Source organism: Procambarus clarkii, chromosome 51 (genome assembly GCF_040958095.1).
Source record: "Procambarus clarkii isolate CNS0578487 chromosome 51, FALCON_Pclarkii_2.0, whole genome shotgun sequence".
Lineage (NCBI taxonomy): Eukaryota > Metazoa > Arthropoda > Malacostraca > Decapoda > Cambaridae > Procambarus > Procambarus clarkii.
Genome location: NC_091200.1, coordinates 15,114,889 through 15,137,377, shown reverse-complemented (window position 1 = coordinate 15,137,377; position 22,489 = coordinate 15,114,889). Strand labels below are relative to the sequence as shown.

General features: G+C 47.1%; 1 long non-coding RNA gene across 1 annotated transcript in view; it reads left to right on the top strand.

Moving 5' to 3' along the window:
• Positions 1-22,489, top strand: part of LOC138351912 (uncharacterized) — a 146,123-nt gene that overhangs the window by 56,219 nt on the left and 67,415 nt on the right. Inside the window, exon 2 of the long non-coding RNA XR_011222672.1 lies at positions 5,122-5,166. This is a non-coding gene — a long non-coding RNA (uncharacterized lncRNA). The remainder of the gene's footprint in view (positions 1-5,121; positions 5,167-22,489) is intronic.

Sequence of the window (22,489 nt, the reverse complement as noted above, 5' to 3'; positions counted from 1 at the left end):
AGAGAGAGAGTGAGAGTAAAGAATGAGAGTGGGAAATTGAAAGTGAAATTATTTGTGTGAGTGAAGAAAACGGGCGAGTGAGATGTGTGTGTTTGGTAGGAAGGGATAAAGTAAAGGGCAGAAGAGGTGAGAGACAAGTTTCAGCCCCGCTCCTGTGCCAGGTAAGTCCATCACGGGCTCACCATAGCCCGTGCTACTTGGAACTTTTAGTTTCCAGTAGCTGAATCTTAAACAACAACTGCAACAGGTAAGAGAAAATAGTTAGAGTTTTTATTAATGTGTTGCTGAAGGTCTGTCACACTAGCCAGTGTTACACCTGGCGGTGACAAACAGGAAGTGGTGAATATTGCTTAATGCGCCTACAGACACAGCTAGCCCGCCCCCCCTCTCACACACAGGGGGGGGGGAGCCGGCTGAGGGGGGAGGGGGAGTGGGAAGGGATAGATTGACCAGGTGGAGGCAAGGAGTCGTTACTGTCCCACCGGAAGTGGGTAAAAGGTCAGCTTCCACTGCCGTCAGCAAGGCTCACTCCTGCTTCCTTCCGCCCAGGACTTTCTCCTCATAAAGATTATCACATTACCTCTACCCTTGTTGCACTTGCCACTAACAATTGTTTTTGTTTTCGTTCCTGAGTAGATGTTATTTTCTAATTGCTTGGGGCCTCCAAAGTATAAACAAATTACTGTTATTCCGCTCAAACTCTGTTTTGACCTTTGCGTAAGACGGCTTAGGGAAGATCTCTTGACGGCACCTGAAGGTTGGCGACTATTGAAATGTTGTTTAAGATTCAGCTACTCGGAACAACAAGTTCCAAGTATCACGGACTATGGTGAGCCCGTAGTGGACCTGGCACAGGAGTGGGACTAATGAATGAATGTGCCACAGCTTCAAGGAGTCGCCAGCCTTGAAGTACCTTCAAGATGTCTTCCCTAAGCTGTACGAAGCAAAGGTCAAGGAAACGTTGGAGGCATTAGCAATCTAACAATAACACTTACTAACCAGGAACACAAATTGTATTACATTATATAAAAATTTACATCTGCTCTTGTTACAGCTGCCTATAATGAAGTTACATCCGTGTTTGCTCTCTAGGGTGGAGTATTGTTGTACAATAACAGCACCATTCAAAGCTGGAGAAGACCTGATGAACGTGCAAACATCGTTTACTCCTAGAAACCATTCAATAAAACATCTCAATTATTATGACTACTTAAAATATCTAAACCTATATTCTGTAGCGCACAGGTGAAGGAGATAAGTAATTTATCCGCGGAAAATATTAGAGGAATTGCTTTCAACTCTGCACACGGAAATAACTCCTCACGAGTCAAGGAGGCATGGTAGGAAGTGCAAACTAGCCTCGTTGAAAACCAGAGGTACAATAGGTACGGTGAGAGAGAACTATTCAAGGGCCCAAGATTTTTCATCACTCTCTCTAAACATAGGTCGGCCATTTATGGCCCCTTTTCACGCTGTTTAATTGAAGACTTAATTAAACCCCTCCAAAGAATACGTGATCAACTTGGCTGGAGTTCATAAGTCAGAATGCAAGCAGTGGTGTCTAACAGTCTGATCGACCAGAGTCCCACACTACCTTCCAAGAGGTTTGGTCAGAGACCGGGCCGCGCCGGGACATTGATTCTCGGATCTTACAGCAGGTATGATGCTCAAACCACACACACATCTCCTCATTCTCCACTTCGTGTAAGAAATATTTTCTAGAACAAAAGTGGATATTTTTGGGGAGTCAATTGGACACATTCCAGCAGAATGAGCCGCGTTGTAGTGGAAATGTGTAGTGGAAATACAATATAAAATATGTCGTTCAAATGAGACAACGTCTAATTATTTCGTCACGAGACTAACGAAAGCCTTAAGCGGACACAAGACAAGTCACTTTTCGTAGAAAATAGCGACGGAGTCAGAGACCTGGGAATAATAACGTCAAAACACTTAACATTGAGAGATCACAATACAGCAAACATCACAGCAGGCAGGATAATGATAGTGTATAATGAGAACCTTCAAAACACTGAATAAAATACCAATAAGTGGTACTCATAATAGTACTGGTGCTATTCTTATATGGAATATTGTTCGGTACTCGCATTCCCTTGCAAGGCAGACGAGGCTTCGGAGCTGGACAATGTACTGAGATCCTTTACTACAGAAATAAAATGGGTGGTAGCGATGCGAACTACTCCAACTGTTCTCCTTGGAATGGAGACAGATAGAGAGTTTCTTAATATACCCACAAAAGGTGATAAAAGAACACATTCCAAACACAGTTAAAGTGGCAACATGTCCGGAATGATGGGGGAGAGTCAAATAAACCCAGTGACGAGTCGTGATGCCACTGGCACAATTAGAGGACACGTTGTAAACATCAGAGGCCTTCCACTTTCCAATCTCCGGCCAACAAACACAACAAAGGTCGCTGTGATGACTATGTTAAGCCTGCGGGCAACGAAGACAGACGGCCTCACAGACCAGACACTCGTCAGGAAAGGCTGGCCGCAGGCAAGGCTGAGGGAGTAGAAAAACTCGAAATATTCTGCAGGCAAATCCTATTCCTCTCTCTCCTTTTCCCTCCATACTCCTGCTCCTTCTCCCTCCATACTCCCTCCTCCTCCTCCTCCTTCCCCATCCATACTCCCTCCTCCTTCCCTCTCATGTCTCTCCTTTTGCTGGAAGAACATCTCTCCTATTTATTGGCTCAGTATATTTACCTTGTGAGAAGATGAGTTTACTCACCTTACTCTGGGCCACATCCAGAGACACTTCAAGATATTACTCGACCAAAGACCACATTCACTCCAAACATCTACCACCTCTACGGGCTACTCATGCCCGTGCCACCTCTTGTGGTGACTTAATTTTCATCCATAAATCAATCAATCAATCAATCAATCATGAGTTTACTAGCTTGCAGAGGCGTCTGTGTTTTGTGTGTGTGGTTGGTTGGTGGGTGGGGGTGGTGCAGGGTCGAGCCTTAGCTCCCGTCTCCTGCCTTGCCAACCTACGACCAGTAAATGCAACGATTCATTGCATAAACTTAGTGTTCGCCTCGACAATCTTCGGTACTGTTGCGGCTCATCCCTGACATCTCGGCAGCTCATCCGTGTCTCGGCTTCCACCCGCATTTCCTGGTCCTACCGTTTCTCAATGTTATAATTGTTGCTTTGTCCAGTCAATTGGCCTTAATAGCTTGTACGTTATCATGGTGACATGTGTGGTTCCATCTTGGTGTGGTTGAGGTTTCTCGGCCTCTCGCCGCACCTGTCTCCAAAGATCTGAGACCAGTCTTCTCACACACTTCTGTACTTTCACTAGTTTTAGTTTTTAGCTTGGGATTCCAAGCCAGGGCTGCTTACTCAAGGGATGGTTTTACGTAGGTTATAAAATGTTCGGAAAATCTAATTATCTAGTTACCTGAAGGCTATTCGAATGTTGTGTATGCTCCGAAGTTGTATATTTTCTTTTTATCAGGAATCTGGTTTGGAATTATATATACAATATTTTTTTTCTGTTACTGTGAGCTTTCTCCCTTTTAATCTATAATGTCCCTTGAATTTTCTTTGCCACGCTCATTATATTAATTTGCATTTGTCTGTGTTGAAGTTTAGGAGCCATCATTCTGACCACCACAGCAGAGCATCCAGAGTTCCCCGGTAATTGTCCGCAGTCATCTACGTTTCTAACTCTTTTCATTCAATTTGAATCGTCTGCAAAGAGATATGCAGTTTCCCTTTTTTTCGGGTCGTTGGCGTATATCGAGAAGTAAATGTGTCCCAGAACTCACCAAACTCATGGACGGGAGGTGATTGATTGATTGATGAAGATTAAGCCACCCAAGAGGTGGCACGGGCATGAATAACCCGTAAGTGGTGGCCCTTTGGAGCCATTACCAGTATCAATAGCTGATACTGATTTGTGGAGATGCGACTGCACCCTACGGAGAGGTCGTGACCTCTGAGGGGTGTTGGTAGTGTTGGTGTTATGAGAGTTAAGAGTTGTGGAGGATGGGGTGAAGTGAGGTAATCGCTTCTATCGCTCCACTCCCCTCTCACTATCCCCACTTCCTCTCACTATATCTTCCCCCCCCCCTCACTCTCATCACGTTGGTGTGCTTCCTCTGTCATTACCCAAGACACGAGTCCTTCCGGCTGTGGTTGTCCAAGGTCGGCCTCACGCTGTGGCTTCTCATCATCCCTACACCTGTACCCATCATCCATACACCCGTACCCATCATCCCTACACCCGTACCCACCATCTCTACACCCGTATCCACCATCCCTACACCCGTACCTATCATCCCGTACCCATCATCCCTACACCTGTACCGATCATCCATACACCCGTACCCATCATCCCTACACCCGTACCCATCATCCCTACACCCGTACCGATCATCCATACACCCGTACCTATCATCCCTACACCCGTACCCACCATCTCTACACCCGTATCCACCATCCCTACACCCGTACCTATCATCCCGTACCCATCATCCCTACACCTGTACCGATCATCCATACACCCGTACCCATCATCCCTACACCCGTACCCATCATCCCTACACCCGTACCGATCATCCATACACCCGTACCTATCATCCCGTACCCATCATCCCGTACCCATCATCCCTACACCTGTACCGATCATCCATACACCCGTACCCATCATCCATACACCCGTACCCATCATCCCTACACCCGTACCCATCATCCCTACACCCGTACCAATCTCAATCATCACCATGCAATAATAATAATAATAATAATTTATTAATAGTTTTCAAAATATATGACATTAATAATTTTTATAGTTTTTTATTGTTATTGTAACGATGGTAGCAATAATTATTTCGTTTCATTTAGTTATTATGAAGAGAAATCACTAAAGCCAGTCCGACCATATAACATTTATTTCATTGTGAATGGATAGCTTTAGCAAGCCTTTTCACGTATTCAAGTAGAGCAATCGTATATAGCATTACGGGCTATTCATGCCCGTGCCACCTCTTGGGTGGCTTAATCTTTTATCAATCATGTATTGGAAATAATGATTGCACTCACAAAAATATTGACTTATTTTTAGTAATTAATGTTTATATTCCAGGTGTAGCGAGCGAGAGGTGCTGGAACAACCACCATTTTGAATTTGGTAAGTACTAACATGGACCCCCCCCCCCCAGCATGTATCCATCCATCCCCTCCACTTAACCAGAATGTATCCACCCAACATGTGTCTATCCCTCTTCCCTTCCCTCTTTACGCGCCGCCGCCCATGACACAGGCTTTTTTTTTTTTTTTTTGCTGTGTTTCTCCCCTTTCGTCATCTTGGTCTCCTGTCCTTCCTTCTCTTTGTGGTCCTCGCCCCTCCTCCCCGCCGGCCATGCTGGGGTTGCGACATAAACGCTCGCGTCTGGTTCTTAGTTTAGTCTGTGCAACCATTCGTTTTCTTTCGCTGTCTCCTATTTTCTTTGCGCATGTACCTTCTTATTTCCGTTGTGAGGCGGGGAATATTAGGTAGGACTTATAAAGCTTTAAAATATATTTTACCTTTCATTTTCTTTCATCATTAGATTGCCTTTCATCGTCTTTCATCTTGTAGTGAAAGTTGTCTTCACTTAGATTCCCTAAATGAAGTTTTTTTTGTATAAAGTTATGGTTTAGCGGAGTCAGTTTGACCGAGCGTGTGGGTTTGTCTTCGGACAAGTCGCTTTATTTAGGAACGTGTAGCAAGCACCTGTTGCAGATGTGTCGGGCAGGGACGCCCCGGGGAGAAGGAGGAGGAGGAGGATGTACTGGCTCCATCCACCCCGACGGTTATCACATTCACCAGAGTCATCTCCACGCTGTGTAATGCAACACCTTACACCACCCCTAGTCTCTTTCCCAGCCGTGGTCGCCTTTCCCCCTCACCAGGGGTGCTCGCCCCCCTCCCCTCACTAGTGGTGCTCGCCCCCCTCCCTTCACTAGGGGTGCTCGCCCCCCTTTCTTCACCAGTGGTGCTGGCCCCTTCCCCCCTCTCATACTTATTAAGAGACCAGATGAAAACAAAAATGAGGATGTGTACCTAAACGTGCATTGGAGGTTTTAGGATTTTCTTGGGTAGGATTTACGTGCCGCTAGGGGTAAACAGCGAACGGGGAAAGTGGGAGAGAGCAGCAACAACAGTTGGGCAGGTGTGAGGTAGGGGCAGGCAGAGCAGGCGTGAGGGAGGGGCAGGCAGGGCAGGCGTGAGGGAGGGGCAGGCAGGGCAGGCGTGAGGTAGGGGCAGGCAGGGCAGGCGTGAGGGAGGGGCAGGCAGAGCAGGCGTGAGGGAGGGGCAGGCAGGGCAGGCGTGAGGGAGGGGCAGGCAGGGCAGGCGTGAGGGAGGGGCAGGCAGAGCAGGCGTGAGGGAGGGGCAGGCAGGGCAGGCGTGAGGGAGGGGCAGGCAGGGCAGGCGTGAGGTAGGGGCAGGCAGGGCAGGCGTGAGGGAGGGGCAGGCAGGTGCAGGCGTGAGGGAGGGGCAGGCAGGGCAGGCGTGAGGGAGGGGCAGGCAGGGCAGGCGTAAGAGACGCCCATGATACCCTACCCCATCCCTCCACCACTCCCTCGCCACCGTGGTGGTTCACGCGGGTGCGGGCGTAGCTTGCGCCGCCAATGAGTTACAAACAGGTTGTTGGATTTCTAGTTAAGAGATAGTATATTCCTTACTAACACTACTTAATATTTCGGTAGATAGAGCTCCGGCCTCCCCAGCATGGGATCCTCGGTTCGAATTTCCCAGAACCCAGGTGAATGGGTAGTATATAACCCACCACCATTTAACCATTCCTCATCGTACAGTTACACTACCGCCAGCGATGCCATGTTGATGTATCAACAACACCTTGGTGTGTGGGGTCATAAACAGGCCCTCCACGCCGGAGCCTAAGATCTAATCCCTTAAAAGTCTGCGAAACTGTCATGATTTGCTTAGCGGAGGGTTGTGTATGGGGGGGGGGGGAGGTGTATGGGGGAGGGTTGTGAATGAGAGGGGGGGGGGTGATGTTTATGAGGGGGGGTTGTGTATGATGGAACAGCTGTCACATGTTATGAACATGGCAGATCACGCTATTAATTAAAATATGGAACAAAGATTGAACACTAATTTGTATGTCTGTATTTATGTATTTATTTAATCAATCAAACAGTTTACTAAAGTTGTGGCTTTATGATGGAATAATTCTATTAGTTACATTGTGCAATAACATGCCATATAATATAATGTACAGCAATATATATACTCTTCCTGCATTTTATATTCCTTATAATAATGGGGAAATTGCATATTTAAGTGAAGCCAAATTAAACCACAAAATAAGGAAAAGCATTACACGAACCTGCACTTATGAGTCACAGCTCATCTGCCGGATATATATATATATATATATATATATATATATATATATATATATATATATATATATTTATATATATATATATATATATATATATATATATATATATATATATATATATATATATATATATATATATATATAGGTGTGAGGTAGGGGATATATATATATATATATATATATATATATATATATATATATATATATATATATATATATATATATATATATATATATATATATATATATATATATATATATATAATGTACATTTTCAGTTGCATATAGTCCTGGGGACCATTCAGGCTTGTTCGCATAATGTATATGTATATATATATATGTGTGTATATCACGAATAAATTAACACGTGATGAACAATGCGACAGTGTCAGACCACGAAGAAAGGATTTAGACAGGAATTTCATTAAGTACTTTCGTATATTATAATACATCTTCAGAAGGATGAGCTTGTTCCACTGACGGGAGCCACGTGGCTTCCCTGCACCGATGACACCACTCTGGTTATTCTCACTATTCACTTTCCCACAGTAATTACTGACATTTCTCACACATGTAACCGAGTCCAAATGGTAAGTACAAACTATACTGTCCTCTCGATAACCTCCACGATGTTCATTACTTCAGAAAATCTTGAAATAAATCGATACTTACCCGAGAATAACAATCCCTCGTTTCACCTGACGTTACACGCGGCTTTAAGACGCTCGACAGATCACCTCTTGGCCAGGAAGGAGATCAGTTGCGTGTGAGGGACGCGGGGGACGACTTCCACAACCTTGACAGCAACACACACGCACTCACACTCCCTTTCACTTCAGCAACGGCTCCCCTCCCCGTCTTCTTCAAGCTAAATCAATCGCGACGCAGGGATATGTGGGCCTGGGGCCAGATTCACGAAAGCACTTACGCAAGCACTTACGAACGTGTACATCTTTTCTCAATCTTTGACGGCTTTGGTTACATTTATTAAACAGTTTACAAGCATGAAAACTTCCCATTCAACTGTTGTTATTGTTATAAACAGCCTCCTGGTGCTTCGGAGTTCATTAACTGTTTAATAATTGGAAACAAAGCCGCCAAAGATTGAGAAAAGATGTACAGGTTCGTAAGTGTTTGCGTAAGTGCTTTCGTGAATCTGGCCCCAGGACGCGACCTGGCCCATGCTCTGCTGGTGTTGACACAATGAGAGCCGGTCGGCCGAGCGGACAGCACGCTGGACTTGTGATCCTGTGGTCCTGGGTTCGATCCCAGGCGCCGGCGAGAAACAATGGGCAGAGTTTCTTTCACCCTATGCCCCTGTTACCTAGCAGTAAAATAGGTACCTGGGTGTTAGTCAGCTGTCACGGGCTGCTTCCTGGGAGTGGAGGCCTGGTCGAGGACCGGACCGCGGGGACACTAAAAGCCCCGAAATCATCTCAAGATAACCTCAAGATGAGTGTTCCTCCCTGTGTATGAGGACCACCCTGTGGTCCCCATAAGGTCCAGCCACACACCGTGAACAACACAGCCGTCTCATGTGTCGTGGAGTCGTCTTACTTATGTCTCCCATATAGATAAGATTAGTGTATACTGTGAATGAAGTAGGTCCCAGAGCAGTACCTTCATGAACTCTTTTGGAATTGTTTTTGGTCCTACTCGAAACTGTGGCAACTATGCTTTTCTTTTTGTACTTGTAAATGTAATTGTTTCAGGTGAGCTGTTAACGTATATTTAGCTGGTGCTGCGGGTAGTCGCTTCTCAGTGGCGGCCACTCCTTGTGACACCCTTCACGTCACTCTGGCAAAAGGGGTCAGACCTCCACAATATGTCGCCTGTTAATCTTAATTAGTGTGTGTGTGTGTGTGTGTGTGTGTGTGTGTGTGTGTGTGTGTGTGTGTGTGTGTGTGTGTGTGTGTGTGTGTGTGTGTGTGTGTGTGTGTGTGTGTACTCGCCTAATTGTGCTTGCGGGGGTTGAGCTTTGGCTCTTTGGTGTGTGTGTGTATGTGTGTGTGTGTGTGTGTGTGTGTGTGTGTGTGTGTGTGTGTGTGTGTGTGTGTGTGTGTGTGTGTGTGTGTGTGTGTGTGTGTGTGTGTGTGTGTGTGTGTACTCGCCTAATTATGCTTGCGGGGGTTGAGCTCTGGCTCTTTGGTCCCGCCTCTCAACCGCGGGACGAACATATTATGCATATCATTGTGCCTTTTCTAGTTTATATTTTGTGCTTTATTAAATGAGGGTTTCACACCAGTTCCCATTCTCAAGAGGGGGGCCCCTATATATAGGTTCTATATAGCACTCCAAAAAAGGCTATTCGAATTCTCAATTACGGGCTCACCATAGCCCGTGCTACATGGACACTTCGCTCTGCGTAGCTAAATCTATAACAACAACAACGCCATTCGAATGCTGGTTCCTTTGTTATATGCTGCTGACCTAATGTGAGTCGGTGGCGTGTGTTTTGTCGTTGATGTATTTAGGGACAAGATGGGTCCTAGTACCGACCCTTGCGGTACTCCACTCGTTACCTGTTCTCTCACTGTGACCCTTTGTCTCCTTCATGAGAGGTACTCCCTCACCCGTCGTCAGGTTGAGAGTGGAGAGCTGCGTTTTAAAGCGGCAGCATCATAGGGTTGTGACATCTGTCTGTTCTAGATGTTTGCTAGATCATCTAGATAATAGGATATATTATCTAGATCTAGCAAACATAATAGGATATATTATCTATATAATTGGCGCTCTTATTATATCTAGGACAATTTAGGGTGTACGTGTCAGTTACAGTCTAATAGTTTAGAGCTTCCTGTCTATCACTCATAAGCAGTCTTCCAGCTGTCTGGTAGTTCTCTCCTCTACAATGAAGGATGTTTGTTCAGAGTTGCAGCGGCATTCTCTTGGCATCCATGCGATGACTTTGTATGCCATCAACCCTCCCATTAATGCCAGACACCCCCCCCCCCCGCCTTCCTGTTAATATGTATGCCATCACCCTCCTGATGGCATCAGTGCCAGGCAGTTGGGGGAGGGGGGTGAGGTCATGGAGATTTTGTTCCTAGTTGTCTTATCACGTGTCACGATCGTGTTGAGAGAGCGACGGGTTATCTCTCCTGGGATCTCCAGCCTCTTCCCAGGGGAGGGGGAAGGGGGAGGGGCAGGGGGAAGGAGGGAGGAGGGAGGGAGGGGGGACGGGGAAGGGGGAAATCAGCAGGGAGGGGGGTTGAGGGGGTTACTTTGCGGTTACCTTGCATTGATTCCCAGGATCAACGTCCTCACAACTCGATCTCTTAACAAGGCCCCCCTCACTGGTTGGCGGTTTGATCAACCAGGTTGTTAGACGCAGCAAATGCTCCTAGTCTGACGTATGAACCACAGTCTGGTTGATCAAGTGTATCCCTTAGAGGCGTTCTCTTTTGACCACCTCGAAAATTCTGCTCGTTATACCCCCCTTGATGTTTAGAGGGAGTGTTGAGGTCTATGGCTCTTGATGTTGACAGAACTGTCTCTTAGCGTGCCTGTTACACCTCTGATGATCCAGCCCGTTCTCCTGAGGTGCCCCAACGTCAAGAAACTGTTGTACTAAAGTACCTTTAGCCTAACCTGCCAGAGGACCCAAAGCAGAACACGGGACAGTTTGTCAGTTTTGCGAGCCGCTACTATTTTATAGTACCATTTTTGTCTACCGTTTTCATCTATCTTCTGTCTCAAAATGCAAAAATGTCTTAAAGTTTATTATTTATTGTTTAGTTGTCTTATGTCATCGCAATTTTTTGCTTGAATAATCTTCAGTAGTCTAACAATGAAACAGATTTGTTGCACGGAGCCGGTCGGCCGAGCGGACAGCACGCTGGACTTGTGATCCTGTGGTCCTGGGTTCGATCCCAGGCGCCGGCGAGAAACAATGGGCAGAGTTTCTTTCACCCTATGCCCCTGTTACCTAGCAGTAAAATAGGTACCTGGGTGTTAGTCAGCTGTCACGGACTGCTTCCTGGGGGTGGAGGCCTGGTCGTGGACCGGGCCGCGGGGACACTGAAAAGCCCCGAAATCATCTCAAGATAACCTCAAGATATAACCTGTCTCGATTGGCAGGTGGTTCTTACCTGCTGAATCTTATTACGGTTGAAGGAAATAGCAGTTGAGGAACTATCCATTTGGCCGTCTTCAATATTTATATTTGTTCTTGTAGTGTTGATCTCAATCTCTCAAGCACAGGTGGAGGCCAAATCTCAAGTGTTATCTGTTCTTCACCGCTGGTCGTGTCTGTATTGAAAGAAGGTGGCCAATTCAATTTCTTTCTTTTTGTGCACCCCATACCCATCCCATGGGCGGTGGTGTAAAGGATTACAGAGGCACATAATCGGTTCAGGAACTGAACCCTCTAGTTCGTTTAGCTAAGCAAATAAAAATTTTTGACGCTAGTTACAAAATGATTAATGTTATATATATACATGTACACATTCTCATACATACAAGGTGGCCTGTACCCGGTGTAACGTCCTCTGTACCAGGCGTTGTGTTACAGAGGGTTGTGTGTTATAGTTCCTTGTAGTTGTGTCATACAGGCTGGGATGCTAGAATCTATAGTCATTGTATGTTTCAGTTCGTCACAGTTTGTCTGATTTCTGCCAGTTACTTATATATTTGCCCCTGTTGAGCGACTTATGATACACGAGTGAGGTGGCTTAGTGCGTTTATTATGGCGAGTAATATAGCAGCCGGTCCTAGACGGTTACAGCCATGCTCCTGTGCCAGGTAAGTCCACTACGGGCTCACCATAGCCCGTGCTACTTGCAACTTTTGGTTCAGAGTAGCTGAATCTAAAACAACAACATAAAATTGAGAAGTAGATTATGGCAAATCCAGGTGTTACTATAATTGCTACAAGAGATCACTTATAGACATTTCCGGGCTCCAGCAGGTCGTGTAGGGAACGGTCGGGGACAGGCATGTTGTTGTTGTTAAAGATTCGCTACCTGGAACAAAAAGTAGCACGGGCTATGGTGAGCCCGTCTTCATGGGACAGGCAGTCTGTTCGGCGACAATGGCAGAACTCTCCTGTAACCTAGACACTTCCCAAGAGTCAAATTACCCAAATAAGACAAACAATTTCCTCAATGTTAACCAGACCACACACTAGAAAATGAAGGGACGACGACGTTTCGGTCCGTCTTGGACCATTCTCAAGTCGATTGTGCCTTCTCAGTGTTAGTTGTACGAGGACAAATACGTGATTTATTCCTACAAATAAACTCAGGGTTAAAATTTAAAGAGGCGGCGAAGATCGTCGACTTCCTGTGTAGTCAACGGTCAGCCGTGACCGCCGCCGCTGGCCTCAGAGTTTACAACAACTTTGGGTTAGTTAGGGTTCTGTAGGTTCGCATCGCCTTGCGTCAGGTTTACTTTAGGTTAATTGGAGTACCCACGTTGGCAGGGACCTGAGGAGGAGTTCTGTGGCGCAGTGGAATGCGCAAGCGGGTCAAAACCAAAATAAATCCCAAGTTCGATTCTCACGGTTGGACAGAGGCGTTCGGGAAACGTTTTCTTCCATCTAGCGGTAAATAGATACCCGAGAGTAAGGCAACTGTTGTGCGGGTTGCATGCTGGTGATCCTTATTGGCCCTGAGCAGGGGGTTGAGGGGGGAGATGAACCTATAACGTGCAAAACTAATTTGTTAGCACTGTGTGTGTGTAGTGTGCTCTCCTTCCCCCCCTCCTTACTTTAAACTCCACAGGTTGACATTTCAAAACCAGTTTGCGTGACAAGTGGTGGTTGTCACTGAAACTTGTCACGCAGCGTGATTGGCAAGAAGGCAGGTTTGTAAATGTTTGCAAAAAATTTTTAGACATCCACTGGTTAGACTCCTGGCCTTATGGACTTGAAATATGATTGAAATTGAAATTGAAATAAGTTTATTGAGGTAAAATACACACAAAGGGATAAGGTAGCTCAAGCTATTCTCACCCCGTATGATGAAAATATGATGAACACTGTAACCAAAGCCGAGCTTTGAAAGACAACTTCACAATTAACTGATCGAAGTCTACACAGGACTACTTATACACATATTTACTTATACACAGGACTACCTATACACTGAACTTCTTTGGCTCAATAGACGTTTTGTTCTTGAACGTTTTCATGGGTGTTGGAAAAATTAAAAGTACTCTCGTCAAAAATTATCTGACGTGCGGATATGTAGATTGATATGTGTTTCCTTCTGACATTTATGACTAGACCACCAACTTACAAGGCTCTGGCAAAACACTTGAGGCTATGTTTGACAACACCAAAGTCCTTGAAGTCAACCTTCATGTTGAAAACGGCACTTAAAAATATTTCCCGAAACCTTATGTCACACGTCTGTTTTCTCATGAGTTACATGAACTCACATTCTTGATCTTCAAATGCAATTTTCGAGCATCAATGACTCAAGTGTACTGAACAGCTTTCTTTAAGAACGACTAAATTCAGCTTATAATGAAGAAACTGCAACATTTCTAAGTATCTAACAGCGCAATATTACACAAAATGAATTTGGAAATGTTGCAGAGACGGTTGATTTCGATAGTTTTGAAAAGCCATTGATACATTTACAAATCATTTCAATTTGGAAGCAATCATGTTTCAACTTTAGATACGAACCAGAAAATATTGAAAGAAACACCGGTTAATGTCTGCATTAGGGATATTTTCCTTTCCTTGATTTGTCTGAACCAAAACTAATTGTTTCAGGTTCACGTGTGTTATGTTACTTGTAAGATGTAATACAAATGTAATTTATTAATTGTTATTTCTCAATTATAAAAATTCTAATAATTTTTAACAGGGGCTCTAAACGGCTTTGATTTATTTAATCTGCTGTCCATTCCTGTGATGTACGGCACGTTGCAAAATGTTGAAGCGGGGGGGGAGGAAGGGGGTTTGTTCAGGTCTTGGCTACCAGGAGCTATACTGTTATTGGTCAAAGGTTTTTCAGTATGGTGTTGCAAGATACCGCTGAATGGTGGTGCACGGCCACGCTGGTGCACTGTTTTGCGGCACCATATGTTGCTGAAGGAGGCTGGAGATGCTGCTCCCTCCGGCTTGGGTTACAAGGAAGATAAATATATTGTGGGAGTCCCAGCTTTCTCAGAACAGTGTGGGGCTGTGAGGTCTCTTCTTTCCTGTCTTCAAGAGTCGGTGAAGGTTGTGGGGTCTGTTGGACGCTGGGAGAGGAGCCAGGGGTGTGGTGGACGCAGGGAGAGGAGCCAGGGGTCTGGTGGACGCTGGGAGAGGAGCCAGGGGTCTGGTGGACGCAGGGAGAGGAGCCAGGGGTCTGGTGGACGCAGGGAGAGGAGCCAGGGGTCTGGTGGACGCAGGGAGAGGAGCCAGGGATCTGGTGGACGCAGGGAGAGGAGCCAGGGGTCTGGTGGACGCTGGGAGAGGAGCCAGGGGTCTGGTGGACGCAGGGAGAGGAGCCAGGGGTCTGGTGGACGCAGGGAGAGGAGCCAGGGGTCTGGTGGACGCTGGGAGAGGAGCCAGGGGTCTGGTGGACGCAGGGAGAGGAGCCAGGAGTCTAGTGGACGCTGGGAGGGGAGCCAGGGGTCTGGTGGACGTTGGGAGAGGAGCCAGGGGTCTAGTGGACGCTGGAAGAGGAGCCAGGGGTCTGGTGGACGCTGGGAGAGGAGCCAGGGGTCTGGTGGACGCTGGAAGAGGAGCCAGGGGTCTGGTGGACGCTGGGAGGGGAGTCAGGGGTCTGGTGGACCCTGGGAGAGGAACCAGGGGTCTGGTGGACGCTGGGAGGGGAGTCAGGGGTCTAGTGGACGCTGGGAGAGGAGCCAGGGGTCTGGTGGACGCTGGGAGAGGAGCCAGGGGTCTGATGGACGCTGGAAGAGGAGCCAGGGGTCTGGTGGACGCTGGGAGAGGAGCCAGGGGTGTGGTGGACGCTGGGAGAGGAGCCAGGGGTCTGGTGGACGCTGGAAGAGGAGCCAGGGGTCTGGTGGACGCTGGGAGGGGAGTCAGGGGTCTGGTGGACCCTGGGAGAGGAACCAGGGGTCTGGTGGACGCTGGGAGGGGAGTCAGGGGTCTAGTGGACGCTGGGAGAGGAGCCAGGGGTCTGGTGGACGCTGGGAGAGGAGCCAGGGGTCTGATGGACGCTGGAAGAGGAGCCAGGGGTCTGGTGGACGCTGGGAGAGGAACCAGGGGTGTGGTGGACGCTGGGAGAGGAGCCAGGGGTCTGGTGGACGCTGGGAGAGGAGCCAGGGGTCTGGTGGACGCTGGGAAAGGAGCCAGGGTGTGGTGGACGCTGGGAGAAGAGCCAGGGTGTGGTGGACGCTGGGAGAGGAGCCAGGGGTCTAGTGGACGCTGGGAGAGGAGCCAGGGGTCTAGTGGACGCTGGGAGAGGAGCCAGGGGTCTAGTGGACGCTGGGAGAGGAGCCAGGGGTCTAGTGGACGCTGGGAGAGGAGCCAGGGGTCTAGTGGACGCTGGGAGAGGAGCCAGGGGTCTAGTGGACGCTGGGAGAGGAGCCAGGGGTCTAGTGGACGCTGGGAGAGGAGCCAGGGGTCTAGTGGACGCTGGGAGAGGAGCCAGGGGTCTGGTGGACGCTGGGAAAAGAGATAAAGAAAGGCTGAGAAATACCAATTAAGTATTATGAAAATTTTTTTGGAAGGACTATTTCTTGCGCATGTTGATGATGTACTGTTACTGGCAAGTGGAAATGTGAAGGCCTATGATAAATAGTAAAACTTGCTTAAAGTGATCAGTTACAGAAATTTTGCAAGAGCCGGAGGGCCAAGAGCTGCAATAGCTCCCTTAGCAGGTGTATAGCCCCAGTGTCGAACTTTAGGCTGGGTAGAAGTGCTCCAACACTCGCCTGTTGTGCACCTAAGTATTAGGGGCACGCATGCGTGCATTGCGTGCACGTGGCATGCATGCATTGCGTGCACGTTGCAGGCATGCATGGTGTGTTGCGTGCACTAGCGTGGTGAGGTGGGGCAGCAGCAGCAGGAGTCTGGTGAGACAAGGAACATCCCGAGGCTAATGCACTAATGTCAAGGGTAGCTGAACCTGGGTGAGAAAGTGCTGACAGTGGGAGTGGGAGAGAGAGAGAGAGAGAGAGGGGGGGGGGGGAGAGAGAGAGGGGGGGGAGGAGAGAGAAATGAGAAAGAAATCCGGGATGGAGTAGGCGTGGGTGGAAGGGGGGGCGAGGCTGAACGTCAGTAGAGGGAGGTAGGCAGAGGGCGTTAGAGAGCGTTGAGGGGTTATCTTGAGATAATTTCGGGGCTTTAGTGTCCCTCGACCAGGCCTCCACCCCCAGGAAGCAGCCCGTGACAGCTGACTAACTCCCAGGTACCTATTTAATGCTAGGTAACAGGTGGCATCAGGTTGAAAGAAACTCTGCCCATTGTTTCTCGCCGGCGCCTGGGATCGAACCCGGGACCACAGGATCACGCGTCCAGTGTTCTGTCCGCTCAGCCGCCGGCCCCCAAGGGGTGGTGGTGGAGAGTTGAGAGGACACGAGAGGAGGTTGTCAGTCACACGTAGTTGAAATTGAAATTGAAATAAGTTTATTGAGGTAAAATACACACAAAGGGATGAGGTAGCTCAAGCTATTCTCACCCCGTTCAGTACATCGTGTTAATACATACATAGACACACATCACAAACAATAAACATATTACCAAACATTCTGAGAGATAAACATCTACATTTCGTCACACGTAAGGTTGGGGGGAAGTTCGTCGCGCTGTAATAAGATTCTTAATTACACCAACTTCTTATATTAGCCACAAACTTTATCCAAGCAAATATATATTATAAAAAATATAATTTTTTTCACTTGGTTTAGCTCTCGACTCACACTTGTGAATCTCGGGTTAGACTCCCAGGTGGGACAGAAATAATTTATTTTGTCGGGGATAGGCATCCTGTGTACGTGTACTCACCTAGCTGTACTCATCTAGGTGTGCTTGCGAGGGGGTTGAGCTTTGGCTCTTTGGTCCCGCTTTTCAACTGTTAACTCTCAATCAATTGGTTTACAGATTCCTAAGCTTATCGGGCTCTTATATTTATATTTGAAACTGTGTATGGAGTCTGCCTCCACCAGGAAGTGTGTATGTGTACGTGTGTGTACTCACCTAGTTGTGCTTGCGGGGGGGGAGGTGAGCTCTGGTTCTTTAGTCCCGCCTCTTAACTGTCAAACAACTGGTGTACAGATTCCTGAGCCTACTGGGCTCTTATCATATCTACACTTGAAACTGTGTATGGAGTCAGCCTCCACCACATCACTTCCTAGTGCCTTCCATTTGTCAACTACTCTGACAAATGTATGTATGTGTGTGTGTGTGTGTGTGTGTGTGTGTGTGTGTGTGTGTGTGTGTGTGTGTGTGTGTGTGTGTGTGTGTGTGTGTGTGTGTGTGTGTGTGTGTGTGTGTGTGTCTGTGTGTGTGTGTGTGTGTACTCACCTAGTTGTACTCACCTAGTTGTGTTTGCGGGGGTTGAGCTCTGGCTCTTTGGTCCCGCCTCTCAACCGTCAATCAACAGGTGTACAGATTCCTGAGCCTATCGGGCTCTGTCATATCTACACTTGAAACTGTGTATGGAGTCAGCCTCCACCACATCACCCCCTAATGCATTCCATTTGTCAACCACTCTGACACTAAAAAAGTTCTTTCTAATATCTCTGTGGCTCATTTGGGCACTCAGTTTCCACCTGTGTCCCCTTGTGCGTGTTCCCCTTGTGTTAAATAGACTGTCTTTATCTACCCTATCAATCCCCCTTCAGAATCTTGAATGTGGTGATCATGTCCCCCCTAACTCTTCTGTCTTCCAGCGAAGTGAGGTTTAATTCCCGTAGTCTCTCCTCGTAGCTCATACCTCTCAGCTCGGGTACTAGTCTGGTGGCAAACCTTTGAACCTTTTCCAGTTTAGTCTTATCCTTGACTAGATATGGACTCCATGCTGGGGCTGCATACTCCAGGATTGGCCTGACATATGTGGTATACAAAGTTCTGTGTGTGTGTGTGTCGCAGAGAGAGAAGAGAGGGGGCTTAACGGCTGAGTGGATAGCGCTCAGGGTTCGTAGCCCTAAGGGTCCGGGTTCGATCCCCGGCGGAAGCGGAAATAAATGGGTAGATTTTCTTTCACCCTAATGCGCCTGTTCACCTAACTGTAAATAGGTACCTGGGAGTTAGACAGCTGCTACGGGCTGCTTCCTGGGGAAATGTGTGTGTGAAAATTAGCATTAAAGACTTGCCCGAAACCCTATGCGTGCTAGTGGCTGTACAAGAATGTAACAATTCTTGTATATATAAATAAATAAAATACAAAATATATATATCTAGGTGAGTCTAACTGTAAGTAATAAAAGGAGTTACCGTCAGGGAGGATTTATCACGGAGAGGTTTGGGTGATATGGAGGCGGTTTGGGCCAAGTCTCCCGCCTGGTTATGGCCCCCGCTAATCCTTCTCTCTGTAATGTAAATGTTACTCTCTTTTTTTTTTTTTTTTTTTTTTTGAGATATATACAAGAGTTGTTACATTCTTGTACAGCCACTAGTACGCGTAGCGTTTCGGGCAGGTCCCTGGAATACGATCCCCGCCGCGAAGAATCGTTTTTTCATCCAAGTACACATTTTACTGTTGCGTTAAACAGAGGCTACAGTTAAGGAATTGCGCCCAGTAAATCCTCCCCGGCCAGGATACGAACCCATGACATAGCGCTCGCGGAACGCCAGGCGAGTGTCTTACCACTACACCACGGAGACTGCTTAATTAATGTGGCAACAGGCTACACTCCGCTGGCGTTGTGTGCCAGTGGAAGGGCAGACACGATAGTACTGTTATTCATATTTGGAACAGAGATTGGACAAATGGGGTTCAGGAGAAAATAACGGGATATTTTAGTAGATGGAATAGAGGAAAAAGGGTATTTCACTCAAGCTGTGTGTGTAAGCTGGTTAACAATTTTGAGATTTTAAGAAATGCTGTCACGATCGAATGTATTATGAAGGGAGAGGGAGGAGGGGAGGAGGGAGCTAGTGAGGTGAGTTGAGGTCACCTCTGCCCTGACCAGTTTTTTAGGGTTGGGGAAGGGGTTGGAGGGAGGGGGGGGGGGTAGAGGAGATGAAGAAGGACTCGTCTTGGTGATGTTGCTGGGGGAAGGTGGGTGGTGGTGGTGGTGAGTGCTTACCTATAGGTCTCTACGGCCTGGATTGGAAGGGATAAGGCAGATTAGTTCTTTGGGCTTCGCCTCCTCGTTATTTTTATCGGGGGCGTCGTTACTTCTCTTGGACTTGTGGTTCTGTTAGATCTGTCAACAGAACCACAGTTGGGAGTTGTGGTTCTCAACAATTGTGGTTCTCAACAATTGTGGTTCTGTTGGATCTGTCGACTTAAGCTGTGGTAAGGGGGGTGTTGGTAGTGTGTGGGGGGGGGGGGCTTGAAGTGGTGGTGGTAGCAGACGTGGTGGTGGTGGTAGTACGTGGGTGGTGGATACTCAATAGTGAGTTACGGTGGTAGTTAGCAGTGACAGTGCTTATGTAACGGTGATTACATGCACTCCAGCTCTTCATGCCCTCCCACTAGGGAATGTGGGCATAAGGTCGTGAGTGGGGAGGTACTCTCCACTTGAGTACATACACTCCACTAGCTCAACACCTGCCATGGATACAAGTGTCTCCTGACACTTCTTGAACACATTTGTATGTTCAGCTTCCACTTATGTCCTCTTGTCCTTCTTTCTCTCAAGACGCGGTCCAACTCGTCTTTTGACCTCAGTATCTTGTATGTTGTGATCATATCACCTCTGTTTCATCTCTCGAGGGTGTTTGAGCAGTGATGGGGTTTCATCTCTCGAGGGTGTTTGAGCAGTGATGGGGTTTCATCTCTCGAGGGTGTTTGAGCAGTGATGGGGTTTCATCTCTCGAGGGTGTTTGAGCAGTGATGGGGATGGTAGTCAAGTGATGGTGGTGGCAGTGGCACTGATGGTGGTAATAGTGACAGGGGTGATGGTAATAGTGGTTATTTAATTTTGCTCCGGAGACTATAGTTTATTGGGCAGCGCCACTCATCCTGTGAGTGATCATCCAGGTATTTGGGAGATGAGAGGGAAGGGGGGGGGGGTGTTGTTCATGCTGGAAGAAGTACAACATCCCCACCGGCTATAGGGAACAAAACCCGCTGGGTTGTTCATCTAGTGTGGTGTTGTAATGATGGTGGGAGGTGGTAGTAGCGGTGGTACTTGTGACTGTATTAATGGTGGTACTATTAGCAGTGGCAGCGAGCAGAAATGTTGGTGGTAGTGGCACTGGTGTTGGTTGACACGAGGGATGATGTTTTACCTGTGAACTTTGCTTCAATTGTCCCAACACACAACATTGACCTTGACACACACATCAAGCCTCCAAATGGACTTCTGCCCTCATCAGATCCACAACTTCTGACCTTTAAACAACTATTTAAACCTCAGCACCTCCAACAAAATCCTTAAAATCGATTTCAAAATTAACTTCACGCTTCCCAGTCCTGAAAAGCACATATCTGAGGAAACATCCATGGCAGTCCAGAAGTGGATGCCTCACTCATAAGCATCCATGGCAGTCCAGAAGTGGATGCCTCACTCATAAGCATCCATGGCAGTCCAGAAGTGGATACCAAACAAGCGTCCATTGCGCTAGAGAAGATAATCTCTCACCCAATACACAATTAGCAGGACTAACCGGGTTTTGGTGTGGCTATGTGGGCCTGCGGGCAGCTCCAAACAACAGCCTGTTGGACCAAGTTATCACAAATCGATTCTGGCCCCAGGCCGGGCTCGGGAAGTAGAAGAACTTGATGTATCCTCTCAATGTATGTCCTTGATGTATCCTCACGCTGTGTGTCCTTGATGTATCCTCTCACTGTGTGTGTCCTTGTTGATGTATCTTAATTCAGTTATGGAAGAATGGTTATCGTGGCTGCAAATGGCTGGTAGAGAGGTTAGCTCACCGCACATACATTCATACATACAGGAAAGAGAGGGATCAGGAAACAAGTGACAGGATGAACAACCCACCGGACTCACTCCTGTTGGGTGATGGTGTACACGCTGTTATGGCGGTATGTTATTCACAGGATGAATGACGCTGCCCAATAATCTAGCCCTTCGGGACAAAATATTAAAATTATTACATTAATGTAGGCGGCCAGCGGTTGGAAAAGTTGTATCCGAGAACTGAAGTTTGGTCAGCAACCTCTTACTTGATAAGAACATGCAAAGTTGCTCATTGCAACCATGTGGCCAAGAGCTGCAGTGTTGCAAGGTGGAGGTCATTGTTATTTTTAACCTTCCAGAGTGGGAGGGGATGATGAAGAGTCCTGTGGTCCTTGTAGGGGCGTGACCCACGTGACCTAGCCAGTCCTTCACTCTTGACCCTACACCCCATCATAGGTCAGGGACAGGCGGCCATGTTACTGCCCTGGCAGGAGGTCCATCATGGGGGTACTCGACGCCCATCACATGTAATGGGTTAACCCGTTCTCGCACTTTCTTTAAGTCAATATTGACTTATTAAATACGTGCATATGTGACATACTAATTTATTGTGAATATTTTAGTTTACCTTGAAAAGCTTCATAGAAAACACCGACCTTACCTAACCTTCTTAGAATGTTAAGATAAGCATCTTATTGCTTCGTAATTACAATTATTACTTAACCTATACCTATAATTGGTTGAATGGGTATGGGGGTTAATTCTAGTTAGCAGTGATTGCTATATATGTCGTAAATTCTGTAAACTGTTAACACAATCTAATCAGTGGGTGGTAGAAGATGATACCCAACAGGTGTTCAGGGAGAATTCTTTTAGTCGTTCTTCATAAAAGACAAATGGTGTGACATACATGGTATAAAAGGTCTCGAATGACTCTAAATTCAGAGTCCTAAAGACTGTTCTTATGTTAGCCAATTTTGCGTATGCGGCTGTTATAAGTTGGTGTGGGGCTTCGGGAAACAGGTTCGGCGTAATATCAACCTCTTAGTCTTTTCATCTGTATGATTCCATTTGAGGATTTCTCTCCCTTTGGACTTTCTTTTCTATTCCTTTCTATACTGGACTATTCTCTGTATGTGTGTTAGTGTTTACCAA